Source organism: Tamandua tetradactyla, chromosome 7, assembly GCF_023851605.1.
Source record: "Tamandua tetradactyla isolate mTamTet1 chromosome 7, mTamTet1.pri, whole genome shotgun sequence".
Classification (NCBI taxonomy): Eukaryota; Metazoa; Chordata; class Mammalia; order Pilosa; family Myrmecophagidae; genus Tamandua; species Tamandua tetradactyla.
The window spans coordinates 51,822,896-51,839,290 of record NC_135333.1 but is presented as its reverse complement, the minus strand read 5'-3'; positions in this window follow the sequence as shown (position 1 = coordinate 51,839,290).

Sequence of the window (16,395 nt, the reverse complement as noted above, 5' to 3'; positions counted from 1 at the left end):
TGCTCTTTGATCAGGTGTAATATGATCAAAAGAAACACTTTGGATCATATTACACCTGAGCAGCCATTTAATGTGGGGGGTTAACAGCATGGGCTTTGGATTTGAATCCCAGCTAAGCCACTTATTAGCTATATGACCTTGAACCAGTCACTCAGTTTCTTCATCAGTAAAATGCATATAACAATAATAATACCTACCTATATGCAAAGTATTTATAACAGTCCCTCACACACAGTAAGCTCAACTTACATGTTTATTAACACCCAGCAGAACCACTGGTCTAGGGCACACACTTTGTGAAACACCAGTAAGGAATCTGGCCTGTTAGAATTCTGGGGATGCTATCAGGCCATGAGATGACAGATTAGTTGGAGAGAGGGGTCTATAATTACGACACATTCTGTCAAGTTCTGGACAAGGAGTGATGAGAGGACTTGGGAGCTCAGAGAAAGGAAGGAATAATTATTTCTAATGCCAAGAGGGGTTTCAGGAAAGAATACACAGCGGAATTGACAGACATCCTGAAATGCAAGTAGGGTTTCACCAAGCAGAAAGGTGGTAAGCCACAGCAGCAGGGAGATTAGGAAACAATGAGTCACCTGATTTGACAGGAGTGTGCATTAGAAACCAGGAGCTGTACTGACAATGAGGCTAGCATTAGAGTAAGTGGCCTGCATCCCAAACTAGGGGGCCTCAGAGCATCAGTCTGCAGAAAGTAAGGAGCATAAACACTAAAAACAACCGAGCAAGCAGAAAAAGTTCAGTGTGGGAAATTGAGAAGAGGAAAAGACTAGGGGCAAAGAGATTGGTTTGGAAAATATAATAGTTCAGGTGAACACTGAAGAGCAAAAAAGCAGCGGACTGGAGAAAGGAGAAACAGGTTTAGAGATATTTTAAACAAAGCAAAATATCAGGTGTGGTATATAGAGATATTTTAGACCAGCAAAAAAAAAGGACAAAGAATTAGGTACAGGGGATGAGAAGGTCAGAGATAGTAGCAAATGTCCTTGAGAAGGACATAGGTAGAAAAGTATATCCTGGGGTGTGGGGGGTAATGATGTGGGTTCATGGCAGGTTCAAATCCACCCTAGTCTGGACCTCAGGTGGTGGGGACCAGGAATAGACTTGGGGGACATGAATGCCTGGGTGGCACATAAGTGATGGGCTCATCCTCCAAGAGAGTGGAGAGGAGAGAACAGACCTAAACAGAAGTGTGAGCAACACAGAACATTCAAGAAGTAGGAGGATTTCCATTCTCCTTTCTATTCGAATTCTCCCTTCTCAGAAAGGAGTTCGACATGGGCAGTCTGGCTGAGGTGGGTTGCTAACCTCTTGAGGCCATATCCCATCCAGGGGCCCATTTCCCCCCACCTGCCTTCCTTCCTCTCTCCATTTGCTGACAGAAGCCTGGGATTTCCATCGAGTGGGCCCCATTTTAGTCCTTTATCGTTATTCCATACTGACTGAAGGATTGTCAAATTCCGCACTTCATCCATGAAATTCCACGTTTTGAAATGGCCTTCTCATGTGGGAAAACCATTACGTTTTGCAGTTTTATTGTATTACCAGTTATTCTGCTCACCAAATCTCATCACCCCACCACTGCTGTCTTCATGGCCTCATCCCCTCCTGGGTCTAACTGTATCCCGAGCCTCGCTAGGGGAAAGGATGAAGTTCACAGAAGAGTTTAGGGTCATCAAGGTCGGTTGTGCACATTACTTTGTAATTAAAAAAACATAATTTTATTTTTCCTTTTTGTCATGCCTGTGTCAAAATCGCTGCATCAAAACCACTACATCAAAATTCCCTATCTCAGGCTATGATTCTTTCCATCCCCACTTGGAGCCACCAAATCTCCAGGTAGACCTGGCTCATCTAATTAGCTGCCTTCGCTCTCCTGCAGCTGAAAGCGGTACCAAATGCACATCAGTCATGTCTCTCCCTGCGTGAAGGCCCAGCTCTCTTCCTTCTGACTTTTCACTTTGAGGCTAATTGCCCCAGCCAAGAATAGACATCTTCTGTGGCTGGCCCTGAAATACACTGCTGCCTGGAATCATGCCCTCCAGCTGCCGGCACCCAGATGCCTCTGGACCAGCTCAGAAGGGAGAGTCTGGCATGTGCCACCTCGCTCCTCTCAGGCCACCCCACCCACCTGGTTTGGTTTGCACAGCAAGAAGGACTCTGCTCCCATCAATTCTTCTCTAACAAGTTCCACTTACAAGCTGAAGCCAATCATTCCACAATTAGAGAAAAGGCTAAAAATGCACGGTCCTGGAAGAGGTTAAACAATAAGGGTTCCATCTAAAAGCCTAAATGGTCCATCTCTGTGAGGTAAATTAATCGAACTGAACAGATGGCACAAGAAGCCCGAAACAAGGAGATGATGGGATGGGTCAGGGGGCTGCCCAAGACTAATTGCATCTACCCAATGAAACTGACATATGGAGCCTCTGCTGTGTCATAACTGCACTATACACACTCCACACACACTATCACTGTATTTACTCCTCATAGTGAAACAATGACCGGGGTATTACTGTTTCCATTTTAGAGATGAGCAAACTGAGTTTCAGACATTTCAGTGATCTTCCTAAAGCTAGAGAGCCAGTAAAAGGCACAATGGTTTCTGCTGAAAAGGATCTTGGTGCCTGGTGCCAGATAATAGCTCCGAGCCGGAAGGCCAGGCTGATTCCCTTCCCTGAGCCACTCGGAGGAGCCCAGGCGGCGGTGGGCACAGGGTGCAGTCAGGTGCAAGGGGCAGGGTGCTCTGATTTGGGGGGATCCAGCGTGGATACAGTGGCGGGAAGATGCTGGTCAAGGACCATGCATTCGCTGATCCTGGCCGAAGGCTCCCTAGCCCACCCGCCTCAGGCACCCCAGGTAACACAATCGTGACGACCTAAATGAAGCAGCTGCCAATGGCCCAGACCACGAACGCCCGGGTGCAAGACGCCCAACAGCTACTGCGCTAACCAGCCCTTCCCTGGGCTCTCCCCTGCCACTGCGGGCCGTCACCTTCAAGCTTTCTAGGTCAGCGAGGGGGTCAGGGTGTGCCCCGCCCTCCCTGGGCCTGGCTCTGCGCCTGCCGGGCTCTTCTCCAGACCGCGGACGAGACTTGGGCCGCGCTGCTCGCTGGCGCGTGGGCCCCCGACCCCTCGGCTCTCCCATCAGTGGCTTGGGACCGTCACTGGGGCGGCACGGTCAGCCCCAGAACTCCGCTTCCCACTCTGGGGCGGGGCCGGGTCCAGAAGGAGCTGAGGCCTGAGTGGGCGGGATGGGGGCGGGGCGGGGCTTTAGTGGGTGTGGTCGCCACCGGCCCCGCCCGCTTCTCCGCGTCTGCGCCTCGGCGCCCTGGTCCAGGACGAGGATGCTCGAGGAATGTGTCGTTCGTTCTGCTTTGGAGCATAGAGAAAGGCAGGAAGCCGGTACGCTTGCCTTTGTCTCTTTCTTCACCTCAACCCTTTACCCTTCCCCCATAGAATTTTTGCTTTCTCAGACAGAACAATAAGAACTGACTCAGCCAATACTTCCAGCATGTGTATTTTACACTGAGGCACAGTTTTTTAACTTAATGCGTTAGTTTTTTGTTTGTTTGTTTTTGGTTGCACTCTCCTTTCGGCTAGGGCTGAGATCAAACTACAGGACATCCAGTTAAATTTCAAATCAACAGCACATGATTTTATTTTTTAGTGTAAGTATATCCCATGTGCTATTGGGACATACTTATGTTAAAAGTTATTTGTAGTTGATCAGAAATTCACATTTCCCCAGGCACCTGTATGTTTGTTTGCTAAACCTGGCAGTCCTGCTTTGGGGACGTGAAGGCCTCTTTTCTGGTACCCTCAATCAGGACATTGTCACGGGGAAGGAGATCTGTGTGTGTCGTGGATTATATTAATATTTCACAATATCATCTTGCCACACACAAAAAAGCAGACACCTTTCATGCTCTTTTTTAAAAGAAGCACAATAAGGGCATTTTATACTTGCAGAATCCATGGTGCTGGATATGGTTGGGCATTTGTTTGTAATAAATAAAATCATCATCTCTGTAAGATAGAAAGCACACATTTCTTCAAGTACGGTTGCTGCAACCCGCTCTCTCATGTCTCTGTTTCAGTCACTGACACTCAGACCATGTGACCTCAAGGGAATTCAACCCAATGAAACTCAGCAAAGCCCTGATGTGTCATTGTCACACACATGCACGCTGATGGCTGTGTAAGCAAAGCAGGATTGCAGAGTGCCAAAGCCAGGCACTTACTCTGTGTGTGAATGCAGACAGGTTACTTCGCATCCTTACACCTCAGTAAAGGGCCTGGCACAAAAATAAGGACTCTGTACCATCAACCCTTAGAGTCAGAACAGGCAGCTAAGCTGAAGTCATGGATGTGACACTTTATAAGCAATTTAGGCCAAGGGAAAAAAAGGAATTAATTAACTGCACTTACTCAGCCTTCCCTAACACATCTATGAGTGAGAAAGAATGTGACTAGGATGTAACATTTTAACCAGGTTATTAACAAAAGCAAAAAGCAGGTGTTTGGGGAAGACTTGCCTCTTATTTGTCTTCCACCCAGTACATCCCTCGTTCTGGAGGGGCCGCTGCCCCATGACCTATTCAGGTGTCTGGGCAGAAAAGAGAGCTTGGCGGCAAGACTGGGTGGCAAAAGACGTGCTTTTGACTTTTTCAAAAATGGACCCAGAGAAGATCTTATGCCCCTGCCGCCCCCCACCCCCCTCTCTCCCAGAACCTTCCCTCCACCCCCTGATAGATATCCCTCCAGCCCTGCCCCTCCCCTGAGACTGTAGTTGCCGTAATCCCCATAGCTGTCTGGGCCGTGGTTGTGCTGCGATGGCTCATGCGCCAGCTGGGACCTCCAAGGCCATCTTTGCGAGAATTTGAGAAAGAAAATGATGTTGGCCTTGAGAGAAAGACTGGTTTCTCTTAGCCCCCCTGGGCCCCTTTAGCCTGTGTCCCTGGCAGCAAAGAGATGATCCCAGGTTTGATTTGCTCATATTCAAAAAGAGATGGAAACAGCCCAAATGTCCATCCATGAGAAAGGGCCTTCACCCTACCCAGGAGGCTTTAGGCCTGACTCAAGTTCCCCTGGACAGCAAAAAGCAAGGACAGGATGCTCTGCAGTGTGGCCTCCCCCAGGGCACTAACTTGCAGAGTTACACTGGGTGGGGCGGACGTGCCCATGTCCCCTCGGCCTATGTCCTTCCCCGATGAAGAAGGAAACAGACACCTATACCTTGGTTCTAGAGCACAGACACTCAAAAACTGACATCATGAGCCCAAGAGTTGTGCATTATTACACATACCTTCCCTCACTACTGCAATATTCTTTCAATGGCCGGAACAATCTGGGAACCAAGTATTCTTGAGCTCTGCATGTGAGCCAAGCGGTATTCCAGTAACTGCAGGCTGGCGAAAGGAGCTTACCTCCAGAGAGCTCACAACAGGGGGCAAGCCCCAGCAGGCATTTATCTGGTCGGTGAAGGGGGTGGGGGCTCCCTCCCCATGGGCCCCGCCTTGGGGCCCCACAGACTGTGGCTCTGAGGCTTGGGATGGTCAGGGTTTCAGATAGGGACACCTCTGAGCAGGCGAGTCCCAGGCATGGGGACAGAGTAAGACGGAGGAAGAATTGAGGGGGCCAGCGCCCCATTTCTCCATTGCCATGTTGATTTTCATGCCACCTCTTCTGAAGCACAGATCACTCTGAGTCTCCTGTTTACTATCTCTCAGCTTCTCTTCATTTCTCACAAAAAAGATGCCAGGCCTCCTGATCAGATTTGGAGGGCAACAGTGGGGCAAAGAAAGGAGGAGAATGTGCTCCAGGTGGCGTTGTGCTTCTCACCACAGCTGTTGACTTAAAGGAGCTCCAAGGGCTGGAGAGGAAAGGGGAGGAACAGGTAGAAGGGGTCAGGAAGTAACGAAGCATCTGACCTGGACTCCTTCTTCTTTCCTGCTCAGAATGATAGGAAAAACGAGGTTGGAAAAGATGAGCACAAAAACCTAAAGCAAAAGGTAGTAGCAGTTAGCCCTCTTTAAGTAAATGTTAAACACACTTATTATAGCAATAAATAATAATGCAGGATGGAGTGTACATGGTGTAAACACCTTTAATACAATTCTCATTTTCTCTTTGCCTCAAGAGCCACATATTGTTATGGTAACAAAACAGAAAAACAGATCACAGTATTAATTTGCCATCTAGGCTTCATTTGTCCTGCACTGCCACGACAGCACATGCATAGTAAGCACCCCAGATGTTTTGCTTTGGCAGAGCTAAAGCTAAGGACGTGCTAAAACCACAGAAGGGCACAATGGAGCACCTCTCAGCCTTGAGTTCTGTTGAATAAAAAATAAATAATAATTTTCTACAAAGAACAGCAGTTCGGTTTCCCACACAGTCTGCTATTTGCTTGATAACACTTGAGTAGCAGACAATTCAATTCTTGTCAGCCCCGTGATTCCAGGGAGGATGTGCAAAGGTGACAGGACCTGCCGGAAAAGTCCCCCACCACAAGTTTTGAGCTGAGGGAGCTTGCCTAGCCTGGCTCCTCTCCTTTTCTCCGCTTGGCATGTGCCTGTGCCTAGAAGATACCTGAACTGTGCTTGCCAATCCATCACATCGGATAAACTATTCAATGTCTTGGTGCCTGTTTCAACACATACAAACAGCGGCCACTTGATGTCAAAACTGGGAAGAATCTAAAAGGATGTAGAGTTTGTTGCAGAACTGGTCCTAGAATTCAGGTCTTCTTGACTCCCAGGCCACAGTTCTTGCCTTGAAACCACTTTATAGTGCTTTCCTAGCCCACAGGGGAAAAGAGAGTCCGTCAGAGTTGTACATTTAAATTCTGGACCTCTGGGAAAAGAAATTCTGAAAGCTCTCCACCCCTCTCTTAATTAACTACCAAACAAAGATACCTCCACCTAGAGAAACCCTCCTAAGTGAGGCAGGGACTATATAAGCAAACTTTTAGCTTTTGGAGGCATTTGAAAAGTATAATACAAATATCTCCCCTATGACACATTGGTTTTTATGCATGTAAACCCTCATAGATATGTGCTCAGTCAAAAAACAGTATGCAAATCATACAGTCTGTGTAAAGAGAGGCAGACCTTTTAGACTCCACGACGCCACTGGCTCAGGGGGCCGTTAGTGTGAATCAATTGTGATTTCTATGTCTCCATTTTTCCATCTGTGAAATGGGTAGAAGCTAATATGCTTGTTCCCTATCCGAGGAGAAGCAGTGTGGATGAAATAGAACAACTTCATAAACAGGTGGCAAACATGATCATTTCCTTGATCTTTTCACCTAGCCTCAACATCCTTGCCAAACCAAGAGACAATTGACATGGAGATGTGGGCGGCAGGGAGAAGGAAGAAAGAGAGGAATAACTCAGAGGTCTGCTAACGGGATGACTCCCGTTCTTTGAGTCCCAAAGAACCTCAAATTCAGATGATTCTACAGAGGACCTGCCGCCGTGATAATTAGCCTCAGCCCACACTTCCATTCATTCATTCATGCACTCATTCATTTAACAGTGATTGAGTGCTTACCATATGTCAGGTATTGTGCTTGATACCAGAAGCTTAAAAATACATAGTCTCTGTCCTCAAGAAGCTATCAGTCTTGTTGGCATGTTTGTGTGTGTGTGTGTGTGTGTGTACGTGCATGTTTTGTTTATTTTGGGTATACTTTTTAAGAAACACTTAAAATATAATATGTTCAATGCAATGACAGAGGCATGCCCAGGGCACTACAGGAGCACAGGGGAGAGCCCCCAGGCAGGGCTGGGGAGGGAGGGTGGTCAAGGAGTCTTGCTGAAGGAGCTAAAACTTGAGTTGCATCGTAGGGGATTAAAAGGAGTTAGCCAGACCAAGGGAACTCTCCCAATCCTTATTAACTCAGCAAACACCCTGTCTAAGTATCTTTGTTTGCAAGTCACAGGCTTGGCATCTTCCATTCCTTCAAGAACCATGAAGAAACCCAAGCCCTCTCAAGGTCACTTCCTAAAGAACTCCCAATCTGTCACCTTTGGTCCATCTCCACCACCACCCCCGTCTAAGCTACCAAATGCTCCTTCTCCTCTCTTTATTTTACTGGGATAGCCTTCTATGAGGCCTTCCACATCCACTCTTGATCCTGCTCCCGCACTACCACCCACTTACTTTTGACTTTGCAACCACGTGTTTTTCTCAGAACAAAAGTATGATTATTTAGAGTGGAGAATAAGAAACTCTCATAAACTAGTGGTGAGAGAATAAACAGGCAGAATCCTCTTGGCACAGAAACTTGGCATTCCTGGTAAAGTTGAACATTTTTTTACTTAGTAACCCAGGAATCCCCCTCCAGGGAATAGAGCTTTAAAAGTTGCATGAACCCATGTCTTCGAGGAAACATGGCTAATAGTGTTCATTGCAGTGATGTTTAGAAAAGCAGTAAAAAATGACCAGCACAAGAAAATAAAAGCATCTTGGCTATGCATGCACTCACAAAATGGAATACTCCCCAGTGATTAAAATAAATGAACAAGAGCCACAGCTTCACCATATACAAATGTCAAAAATAATGTTGAGCAAAAAGCCAACTTGAAGAATGATGCTTATGTTAAGATACCATTTACTAACATTTAAAAGCCTTTAGGAAGGGTATCAGGGTAGTTCAGTGGTAGAATTCTTGCCTGCCATGCAAGAGACCCAGGTTCAATTCCCGGCCCTGCACTTCAAAAAAAAATTTCAACAAATGGTGTACAATAACAGGATAGTCACGTGGAAAAAGAATGAAATGTGACCCCCCACCATACAGCATACCAAAAAAAAAAAAACCCAATAGGAAACCACATGTCTTAGTCTAATGGGGCTGATGAACCGAAGTACCGCAAAGTGGGTAGCTTAACCCAACAAAAAGTTATTGTCTTAGCATTCTGGAGATCAGAAGTCCGAAGTCAAGGTGTCAGTGGGGCTGTCTCCCTTTAGAAACTGTAGGGAAGAATCCTGCCTTGCCTCTTCCTAGCTTCTGGGTTTACTGGCAGCTTTGGTATTCTTTGACTTGCAGATGCTTCACCCCAAACTCTGCCCCTCTCCCCTGTGCCTCTGTCTCTTTATCCAAATATCCTCTCCTTATAAGGACACAGTCCTACTGGATTAGGTCCCACCCCAATCACATCTTCAAAGACCCTATTTCCAAATACTGTCACATTCGTGGAACTGGGAATGAAGATTTGAACATACCTTGGGAGGTGGGGAAGAGAATTCAACCCATAGCACCACCTAACGGATATAGACCTACAAATGTGCAGTAAATGTATAGGAACACAGAGAAGGAAAGAAAATATGGTGACCCATGGCTGAGGGAAGCTTTCTGAAGCAACACTGTCAAATGGCAAGAAGGAGTGGGGTGCTGAGAAGGGTGTGAGATACTTCCTTCCCACATAGCGTGGCATCCAAGACACAGCCTCCAGAGCTGGATTGCCTGGAATAGAATCCTGCTTTGCCATGTACTTAACATATGACCTGGACACGTTACATAACCTCCGTGTGCCTCAGTTTCCTCAGGTGTGAAACAGTGTAGTCATATTACCTACCTCCCAAGGTCGTTGTCAGAACTAAGCTAATGTGTATAAATTAGAATGATACCTGGCAAACAGTAAGGTCTCTAGGAAGTATTTATATTATAAACACAGGGAATAGGTAGGAGTGGTAGGGGATAGGAAATCTTATAGCATTCATATAATAGCAAGAAACCCATGTGAATAGAGCAAACAGAGGAAGGCAGAGTGGACTGACATTGAAGTTGAAAAGTTGGGCCTTAAGAGCCCATGTAAATGTGCTCGAATTTCATGGCATGTACTCCCAGCTGTACACCATAGAGCAGGGAGATCCAGTATAACATGAGCCACGAATGTTTGCTTTAAAAGATCACCCTCACATGCACTAAAAAGGAACAAATAGGTAATACAAAACAACTTGCATAAATCTCAAGGGAATTAGGTTGAGTGAGAAAAGCCAATCCATGTATATAACAGTCTCAAGATGAGAAAATTATAGAAATGGAGGACAGATTCATGGTTGCCATTGGTTAAGGAGCAGATGGGAGCAGGGAGAAGATGGTTATAAAAGGGGAATATGAAGGATCCTTGTGGTGATGGAAATAGCATGTATCTTGATTGCTTCCACGTCAATATTCTGGATATATTATTGTCCAGTTGTTTTGTAAGACGTTACCCCTGGGGCAAACTGGGTAAAAGAAATGTGGGATCTCTTTGTATTATTTCTCACAACTGCAGGTGAATTGAAACTATCTCAAAGTTAAAAATGTAAAAATAATGTTAAAAAATCACTCTGGTTTCTGGGTAGCGTACAGATGGGAAGAAGCAGTATGGGGGAGGGAAATTCATGTGGGAAGCCATCAGAGTTGTCCTGCTGGAAGTGTTAAGCCTGAGCCAGAGCAGCAAGAATAGGCACAGAGAAGACAGTGGATACAAAACATACTTAGGAAAAATAGGCCGGTGGGGCTGGTGGTGGTAGGATAATGAGAGAAAGAGAAAGGAGTCAAGGGCAACCCCAGTTTCCCACTTGGATGTCTCATTGGATGATCATGTCAACTACTTAGAAAAACAATTCATGAAGACCAACAGGATGGGAGTGAGTGGGGAGGATGATTAGATAATTAGGCCAAATTCCACTCCTTGGAAGCTGTGACTATGCTACATTATATGGCAAGAGTTGCAAATCAATTGGCCTTGGGAAAGGGCCTGGACAAACTGGACAGGCCCATTGTAATCATAAGGGTCCTTAAATGGGGAAGAGAGAGGCAGGAGAATCAGTGTCTGAATGATATGACATAAGAAAGACTCAACCACATTGCTAGCTTTGAAGATGGAAAGAGGCCATGAGCCAAAGAATGCTGACAGCCTTATTAGCTGGAAAAGGCAAGAAAATGGATTCTCTCCTGGAGAACACGGCCTGTGTCACACCTTGCTATTAGCCCAGTGAGACTAAAAATATTGGACTTACACCTTCCAGAGTTAGGAAATAATAAATCTGTGTTGTTTAAAGCCACAGAGTTGGTGCTAACTTGTTACAGCAGCAATGAGGAACTAAGACCAACTTAGTAGGTAATAAGACAGCCTAGCTTGGGAAGAACGATGTCAAGTTCCAAATCCTTCTGCAAGGAAGGCAGAAGCAAGCAGATGAGAAAGGAATCAAAGGATAACACAAAATTGTAGTTGAGTTAGGAAATCTGAGACTAACCTACCCCCACCTCCAAGCATCATCAACATCAGACAACACCGAAGCAGTTCCTTTCTCTTAGGAGGATAACCATCAATAGAAACACCCCTTAAGAGGAAAGCATAGCAGCTTAAATGCTGGGTATATTGGGCAAACTGCAACCTTTCTGGCCTCCCAAGATTAATTATTCCATCCTGGCCCAGGGTAGAGAGGCCTAAGACTCTTTCTCTTCCAGGGCTGCTGGAAAAGAGCCTCATGTTGTTTGGGGAGACACAAGCTAATAAATATCCATGATTGATATTGTTTGATGTATGCCTTCTGTAAGTCACAGATTTGGTCATTTCTTCCTGTAGTAAGAAATGTATCTCATCTTTGCATTTCCAGATGAGAAAAGTGAAGCCTAGCTGGATTAAGTGAGTTATTCACTCTCTCTTAGAAAACAAGTGGCAAGGTCCTGTACCCAGGGACACTTTCACAACTCTCTTCCTAAGAGATTCTGAGGAAATAACCACCTGAGCTTCTGTGATTCACCCCAGGAACCCTGGTGTCTGGCCTCACCGTCTTGGAGCTCATCTACTTTGAGATATAAAGCCCAGAATTTCCAGATGCTTTGTAGTTTTTTACCAGATGCACTCTGAAAATGGAATTTAAGTTCTTTCTTTCATAACAAAAAAAAGATTCCAGATCACCATGCATTTCAGTGTAACACACACGTTTCAGTGAAACGCACACACGGTTCAGTGAGTTCCTTCTGTTTGGGTAGGTGTACACATGTATGTTTCATAGGGATGAAATCCTGCCCCCCAGTCTCTCCTCTTTGCTGCAGGACCTGCCATGGCATTTATCCCATACATATGCCCAAATTGGATCCAAAAGCAGAGAGCTGATGTCTGGGGAAGGGGAATAGAAGTAGAAAGTCAACACATAGTATGAAAAGGGAAACTCACCCAGACCCAAAAAAATAAAAGCAAATCACACCCTTAATAAAAACCAGCTAGACCCTGTAGAAAAGAAAAAGAAATTTTCCTTAGGATTCTTACAAGGAGGCGGTGTTTAACATAGTGATTCGTGTCCTCAAAAGCTTCCTTTCAGGACACGCAGCACTGTGTCCTTGAGATTTTGTCTGGCCTGGTGGCATCACACTACTATGGAGCCCAGTAACTAAGGAACCCAAGTGCTAGGGATTGAATCCTGGCCCCCATAAAGTCAGTCATGTTCAAGTCCTAAATTGCCTTCCTGTGAGTGTGAACTCATTTGTAAACAGTACCTGGGACAATGTTTTGATTAGTGAAGGTGTGAACTCATTTGTGAATAAGATCTTTGGAGGCAAACTGAATCAGGGTGGACCTTCATCCATATGACCCAGAGTCCTCACAAGGCAGAGGAATTTTAGACGTAGTCAGTCAGAGAAAGCCACAGAGAAGACCAAGGAGACAAGTCACCAGGTGACAGCAGAGATGCAAGCCAATGAACTCCAAGGATTTCAGTAAGCCACAGGCCCCAGGACCAAGCATGGCCTTTCTAGACGTTGAGTTTAGATGTTTAGCCTCCAAAGCGATGAAACAACAAATTCCTGTCCATTAAGCCAACCATTGGGTGGTATTTGTCATGGCAGCCCTACAAAACCAAGATACCAATTCCTTGTGCTTCAGGTATGCCATCCTCTGTGCCCCTGGTTAAATCCAAGGAGAGATTTTAGATTATCTGGGCATATAGAAGAACACTATTTCCTTCCACATCTCCACTTAACGTTGTTTCCAACCAGTTTTAATATATTAGATAAAGACCTTTCTGCCAATTTTTCTTTTTTAAATTCACCCCGTTCCAGTTTGAATCTATTAGGTACCCCAGAAAATCATGTTTTAACCCTGACCCAATTTTGTGGGAGCAGCCATTTCTTTTAATCCTGATTCAATTCTGTAGGTTGGAAAGTTTTGATTAGATTATCTCCACGGAGATGTGGCACACCCAATTGTGGGTGTGAACTTTTGATTAGCTGGAGGTGTGGCTCCACCTATTCCAGGTGGGTCTTGACTAATTTACTGAAGTCCTTTAAAAGAGGAAATATTTGGGAGAAATGACACGAGTGGCAGAACTGACAGAAACTTCAGAGCAGAGCTGACACAGAGGCCAACATGTGGAGAACAGAGACAAAGATGTTTGGAGATGCTTAGAGCCCAGCAGATGTTGCCATGAGATGACAAGCAAACCAAAACCTGGAGAGAGCCAAGGGAAGTCAAGAGATGAAAGTCAGCCCCCAAGAAGCAAAGTGAGGAGCCACCACCAGAACAGAGACTGAAAGCAATGGAACCCAGGAGCAAGACACCAGCAGGTGCCAACCATGTGACTACCCAGCTGACAGAGGTGTTCCTGACTCATTCTTCCTTGAATTAAGGTCTCTTTCCCTGGATATCTTAGTTTGGACAATATTATAGGCTTAGAACTATAAACTTGAAACTTACTAAATCCCCCTTTTTAAAAGCCGTTCCAGTTCTGGTATAACACATTCCAGCAGCTTGCAAACTAATACAACTCCCACACATTAAAGGGGGGAAAAAGCAGAACCGTGGACTTCACCTACCCTGTATTACAATCTACTCTATTTTTTTTTACCCCTTATCCCCCCCCCATTATTTATTTATTTTTGTCTTTATCTTTTTACTCATCTGTCCATACCCTGGATAAAGGGAGTGTCAGCCACAAGGTTTTCAGAATGACACAGTCACATTGTAAAAGCTATATAGTTACATGATGGTCTTCAAGAATCAAGGCTACTGGAATGCAGTTCAACAGTTTCAGGTACTTCCCTCCAGCCACTCTAACAGACTGTAAACGAAAGTTATGCATAAGAATAACCTTCAGAATAACCTCTCAACTCTGTTTGAAATCTCTCAGCCACTGACACTTTATTTTGTCTCATTCTCTCTTCCCCTTTTTGGTCAAGAAGGCTAAAAGTGCTCTTTAAGGAGGAGGATAGGGTCAAAGTAGAATTAGGGGAACAACTTTTTTCTGTTTTAACCTTTTAGCACTATTCAATTTGTTTAACTATGTGCATGCTTTACTTGGATAAAAACTAATTGGAAAATGTAATGTTTTTTCCTCAGTCTCACTTGAAATGTATTAAAAGGTGCTCAGTTCATGATTATATTTCCTAGCAAGCTCCTAGGACTCAACTATGCAATGTACCCAATGAAGCACAACTGCCAAAGGTTCCAACATTGTGCCAAGGCCTCGTGTCAGGACCTCCCCACCCCCAGAGGAGACACCTCTTCCCCTTCTCCACCCAGCCAGACCCCAGGGACTCCAGGAGTGACCCACAAGGAGCAGGCCCTCGTCTCCCCCTGGGTACCTCATTGTCAACCATACCCTTCGAGGGTCTTAGTGAACTTGCTCTTTCACTTTTTATTTGCAGCCCCCATTCTCCAGAACTTGGGCACAAATCCATGAAGACTGCTTTAGAAGATATCCCACTTCCCTCACCCCCCACCCCCCTCCGTATGGGGGGGGGCTCATCTCTGGATCCAGCTCATGGCCTGGACTCTTCTTAGTTGATATTTTTGTCTCCTTAGTTCTTCAGACAAATTAGAGCCCTCAGAATAATGGTCTGAAAGTTGGGAAGGAGAAGGGATGAGATGGAAATACAGAGACTCTGGAAAAAGAAGACATCTGTGTCAAGCAAAGGCATTCCAGATATGGGGTATAGGGCGCAGATGTTCCAAAGCACAGGACATCATTGCAAAACAGACCGCATGCTCAGGAGTCGGAAAACCAGGATGGCCACGTCAGAGGGATATGCAAGGAAGAGTGGGGGATACCACTCCCGGTCCTTGGATACCAGGACAAACAGCTTGGAGTTAAAGCAGATTTCCATCTGAGGAACCTCTGCAGTGACGCGCATGCCTGGCTGCGCACATGTGCTCTGAGGTGGACTTGCACCCCGATCCAATCACCTTTTCCCCGCCTACATCCAAGCATGGAAAGTAAACTCCGTCAATGTTCCCTGCCTTCAAGCAGGTCCGCCGCCTAGTGGAGGTGCATCTCTGAAGGTTTCCCTCCCATCCCTACCCACCCTGAAGACCAAGCCTTGAGAGGAGAAAGGGCTAGCTTTTTACCCTTTGCCTTCACCTTATTCCTTTTCAACTGAGAATACAGAAGCCGTCCTTGCAGGTATAGCAATCTTTAGTCCAGGAGAACTGAAGCCATACTCTGGGGCAGAAGAACAGAAGGAAGAGCCTGATTCCTGCTGCTCTGTTTTTGTTTTTGTTTTTTCAAACGGACAGGCACTGGGAATCGAACCCATGTCTCTGGCATAGCAGGCGAGAACTTTGCCTGCTGAGCCACCGTGGCCCGCACTGCTTTTTTTAAATGATTTTATTGTGGTACTATACATATAAAACACAAAATTTGCCTTTTTAGGATTTATTATTCTAGTATTTCATATACATGGAATCATACAATATTTATTTATTTTGCTCAGCATAGTGATTTCAAGGTTCATCCATGCTGTCACACGTATGAGAACTTTGTTCTTTTGACAGCTGAATACTATTCCATTGCATGGACAGACCATGTTTTGTTTCTGGCTGCTTCTTTTTTTTTCACCAAAACAAATTTCATTTCCGAAGTTTAATTGGGTATGCACATAGGCATGACCCAGGTTTGGATTCATTAAGCCCTCATGCAGTATTATGTTCTCTCAGTAAAGAAACCAGTTCCATCCAGGATCCACTATCTACACATCTGTATATAGGTGTGTATACACACATTTATATCAAATCTGGTATTGGAAGAAAAGATACACATGTGTTCATTTGAGTTACGTTATTTTACAGAAAGATTAAAAATTCAAATCACACAAAACTCAAAAACTATGTTAAAAGTTGGAATATGAAATTCAGAGAGCCACCAAAATGACTAAAGAACGGAAGCTGTGTATCCACCCATGTTAAAACTGGTAAGTGTAACGCCATTTGTTTCCAATAAAACACATTCATTTAGTCGATGTAAGTCATCTCATTTTAACAATATGGAACCCTAAAAACTCAATGCATTTTTATGATGAGGCACTTTTTGTTACCAAAGGAACAAATTGGCTGTGCACTAATGCCAGCTGTTCTCTTCAGTAATCATGGGAATTTACTAT